Source organism: Austrofundulus limnaeus, unplaced genomic scaffold (genome assembly GCF_001266775.1).
Source record: "Austrofundulus limnaeus strain Quisiro unplaced genomic scaffold, Austrofundulus_limnaeus-1.0 Scaffold700, whole genome shotgun sequence".
NCBI lineage: Eukaryota > Metazoa > Chordata > Actinopteri > Cyprinodontiformes > Rivulidae > Austrofundulus > Austrofundulus limnaeus.
This window is the reverse complement of record NW_013953102.1, coordinates 44,513-49,655: the sequence shown is the minus strand read 5'-3', so window position 1 is coordinate 49,655 and position 5,143 is coordinate 44,513.

The following is a 5,143-nucleotide window of genomic DNA, read 5'->3' as shown; positions in this document are numbered from 1 at the left end:
GGAGAGGCTAGCAACTAGCATGGATATCATTGGAAAGGCTAGCGACTAGCACAGACAGCAGTGGAGAGGCCGACGCCTCATTAGCTGATTAGGAATAGATGTAGCCTCCTGCTACAAGGATGTAGCAACAGCTGGTTGTGCAATAGTCTTGAATTTGGCCCTCATGCTGCACCATAATCTTTGGTTTGCAGCTAACAGTGTCTCAGATTGACCTCTAACCTGTTATCCTGTCCCAGCTGGTGCAGCAGCTTCAGGGTTTAATAATGAGGAGGGTTCGTTGTGTTGAAGCCAGTAAGAGTTTAGAGTTTGATGCTAAAGCCGTCAGTAGTGATTAGCCAAAGACAATCCATAGATCTATTGTTGTATGATGTTAAAGTATATTTTATATTCATATTAGTTTTATATATTTTAAGCTTTATTTTGCCTTCAGCTCTCAGCCGACATCCTGCTGTACATAGACGTTAGCATTAGGCATTTAGCATAGCTAGCACTGCATGCTAACTTCTGATTAGCACAGTAACGTCAGTCAGCGGCCTCTCAAACCATCCTGGACTTTTCACAATCTGACAACAGAAGCTTCATTCAACCTGATGAGAACCCAGAACCTGCCAGGCTAAAGTCTGTCCCGGATCCTTTACAAACCAAAGAGATTTTCTGAAGAAAGAAATTAGTTTAATTTCATGATTCCTGCAGTTTGAACTCAGACAACGTGCCATCTTCAACAGAGATTTGTTTTTTATGTGTGTAAAAGTCAAATAAATGTGATTTTTATCAGAGTGTTGTGCCTAGCTGAGCAGAGATCAGGTGGTTTCTGAGGGTGCGGGGTTCTGGTCTGGCTCTAATAAAGATCCGCCTGAGACCTCATGGCTAAAGATTGATTTCTGTTCATGAACAACAACCTGAGGAATGCATATCACCCACCGTCTTACAGGCTAAAGATCAGAGCGTGTGTTGGSGAAGACTCTCAGCTACTACAGTGGTTTGCAAAAGTATTCATACCCCTTGAACTTTTCCATATTTTGTCACATTACAACCACAAACATAAATATATTTCACTGGAATTTAATGTGAAAGACCAACACAAAGTGGTATACAATTGTGAAGTGGAAGCAAAATTTTACATGAATCAAAACATTTTTTACAAATAAAAAACTGAAAAGTGCGACGTGCAAAAGTATTCAGCCCCCTTTTCCCTGAGTGCAACCAATTGCATTCAGAAGTTGCCTGATGACTGCTAATGACTCAAAAGGGTCCACCTGTGTGTAATCTAATCTCAGTACAAATACAGCTGCTCCGTGACGGCCTCAGATGTTGGTTAAGAGAATATTGGGGAGCAAACAGCATCATGAAGTCCAAAGAACACACCAGACAGGTTAGGAATATGGTTTTGGAGAAGTTTAAAGCAGGCTTAGGTTATAAAAAGATTTCCCAAGCTTTGAACATCTCACGGAGCACTGTTCAATCCATCATCCGGAAATGGAAAGAGTATGGCACCACAGTAAACCTGCCAAGACAAGGCCGTCCACCTAAACTTACAGGCCGAACAAGGAGATCACTGATCAGAGAGGCAGCCAAGAGGCCCATGGTGACTCTGGATGAAATGCAGAGAGCCACAGCTCAGGTGGGGGAAACTGTCCACAGGACAACAATTAGTCGTGCACTACACAAATGTGGTCTTTATGGAAGAGTGGCAAGGAGAAAGCCATTGTTAAAAGAAAACCATAAGAAGTCCCGTTTGCAGTTTGCCAGAAGCCATGTTGAGGACACAGCAAACATGTGGAAGAAGGTGCTTTGGTCAGACGAGACCAAAATTGAACTTTTTGGCCACAATGCAAAACGCTATGTGTGGCGGAGAAAGAACACTGCACATCACTCTGAAAACACCATCCCCACTGTCAAATATGGTGGTGGCAGCATCATGCTCTGGGGGTGCTTCTCTTCAGCAGGGACCGGGAAGTTGGTCAAAGTTGATGGGAAGATGGATGGAGCCAAATACAGGGCAATCTTGGAAGAAAACCTGTTGGAGTCAGCAAAAGATTTGAGACTGGGGCGGAGGTTCACCTTCCAGCAGGACAACGACCCTAAACATAAAGCCAAAGCTACAATGGAGTGGTTTAAAAAAAAGAATATTCATGTGTTAGAATGGCCCAGTCAAAGTCCAGACCTAAACCCAATTGAGAATTTGTGGCAAGATCTCAAAACTGCTGTTCACAAACGCTCTCCATCCAATCTGACTGAGCTTGAGCTGTTTTGCAAGGAGGAATGGGCAAGAATTGCAGTCACTAGATGTGCAAAGCTGGTGGAGACATACCCTAAAAGACTTGCAGCTGTAATTGCAGCAAAAGGTGGCTCCACAAAGTATTGACTCAGGGGGGCTGAATAATTTTGCACATCGCACTTTTCAGTTTTTTATTTGTAAAAAATGTTTTGATTCATGTAAAATTTTGCTTCCACTTCACAATTGTATACCACTTTGTGTTGGTCTTTCACATTAAATTCCAGTGAAATATATTTATGTTTGTGGTTGTAATGTGACAAAATATGGAAAAGTTCAAGGGSTATGAATACTTTTGCAAACCACTGTACCACTCCAAGTTTCATCTCAGCATCTATAAAACTGACCGAGCTACAGAGACTTTAGCGTTCGCTAAGGTCAGTTAGCTGCAGCGGCCATTTTGAATCAAGCTAACTCTAAAGATTAAACTTTTAATTTTATAATTTAATTTTATACTTAATTGAGAGTTAATTAAAAAAAACATTTAATTTGTGAAAATAACAGATTCACAGCCAAGGACAATAACCTGTGGTGTTCCACATGGCTCCATATTAGGACCTAAAAGATTTAAATGATCTGTAACAAGAACAATGTTTACAGATGATTCATTCGTTTAGCTCAGGGTTAGAAAGTGATAAAAAACTGTTCAKAGAAACAAATTTTAGTCAGACTCAGTTTTAGGAAAGTAAACAGACACATAAGAAGGAATATAAAGACTAAGAGGAACTATACAGAGCTTTGATTGGAGAACATTCAGCGGAACGCCTGCGTGCCGTTTTGTATTTGTTTTATTTTTGAAGTATCWTATCTGTTTCCTGTTCCGCTTGTGTCCYTGTGCAATGCATCAAACTTGACGTCTAGGCCCTCCTCTTTCGATTGACACCTGGTTTGACCAACTGGGTTCAAGATTCGGCTGTCCAGAGCCAATATCAGTAGAGACCAACTTCCGGTTTCCATCTTTCTAGCTTTGATTGACTGTAAAATCGGCCAATCAGCTCCGAGCTTCGTTCTGACGCCACAGCTGTGTAGCCCATCACCGTACCTTTAATTTAAAGTATATAAAGAGGGGGCGGGAACTTTGTTAGTGATGGAAGATGAAAACACAGTGGAGGCGGCCATGTTTCGGCAGTCTTATAATGCTAAGGAAGGCAGCTAACGCTCACAGGAAAACATTGTTTTCCAACATTATTTGTCCAAATAGCTGATGAAACCTGCTGATAAGATGAAAATATATTTGTCATTAAGTGTTTCGAGTGCTTCAAGACTTGGAAGAGTGATTTTTGTGGCCGGGTGAAGTAACTTTATTTGGGTAAAAAGACTTCCGGTTGCCATTTTGAATCGCTAATTTGGACATATTTGAGGGCAAATATGCATCAAATGTGAGTAAAAAAACAAATATTTTTTCGCTGCTGGTGGTTTTATAAGCTGTGTGGAATGTTAATGCTCTGAAAGAAATAAGGATATATTGTTTATTCTTGTGGTTTGGCTGTTTATTGGTGGAAATTTGGCTGAATGTAGTGTTGGTATAAATATTTATGAAAATTAATATATATTTTTAATTTAATCATGCTGTGAGTAAATATGGATGGTAGAATGTGTTTTGTGGGGTTTTATCTTTAATTTGAGCCCAGAATGAAGTCCCTGTGTTGAAGCATTTATAAATTACAGTGTTTTAGACAAACTGTACAGTCTGGACATATGTAAATTAGTACAAATATGCAAATGAGACATGCTGGATTGTACTATGTCTCAAATATTCATATTTTATGTTACTGTTACCAAATTGGAACTGGTAATAGTTGAGAATTAATATTTTAGCCCAGTAAAATTTGTTTGATAATATCTCATTCCCTTCATATTTATTTTAATTATTATTAATAAAAAAAATTTAGGGAGAAAAATATCTTAATTTTTGTGTATTTTTACTTCAATATACTAAATACTGGTAACAGTTACAAAGAATATGACTGGTGAAGTTAAACGTTCAGATTATTAGCTTTAAAAAGAGACCAAGCTTGTGAATTTACTATAAAGGGTTCAAAAGCAGTACTTCATTTAATTTGTGTACTTTTTAAGGTGTTTTATGGTATTTTAGGCCCGAAGGTTAACAGGTTAACTCATAAAAGGAAACTTTTCTTTTCTGTATGTGTCCTTTTAGTGTTTTTATAACAGCTTTGATGAAGCATTTAAAGAAAAAGTCAAATAAAAGTGAATAAATATGTTAAGTATACTGTATAAGTCGTGTTCTGATTAGCTGAAATGTTTAAAACTACCTTAAAGTAGTTGAGCTGCGTGGACGCTGACTCAAACACTGAAGAGACGCAGGAGGATCGCCATGGCAACAGTGACTGACAACCCAGACTGTGGATGTCAGCTGTGATCCGTGACCGTTACCGTGGCAACAGCAGCAGCTAATCTCTCTCTCGGTCGTCGTCACCATGGCGACGTGTCTGCGGAGCGRGGCGTTATTTACAGAAAACACTCGTCGGCTGGCGTCAGAACCACCTGGACCTGCTCCAGGTCTGAGGTTCCAGCTGGTCCAGGTCCAGGTTCTGTTGCAGGTCTGCCTCCTCCTCCTGACAGACGGGGATGAAGATGCAGACCTCTGAGGTTCATCTTAAGACCACAGCTGGACGGCCCCCCTACTGGTGGACCTGGATCCTGCTGGTCCAGGTCCACCTGCCTGTATCTGTTAGTAAAATATCTCCTGAACATTGGATGGATTTTAATTAAACTTTCAGAAATAATCATTAAATGTTTTTAGTTAAAGGATCCCTGATTAGTTGTAACATTAGACTTTATTTGATATATTTTAACTGTAAAAATACTGTAGGATGTTTAGTTTTTATAATTTTTAAAAATATATTT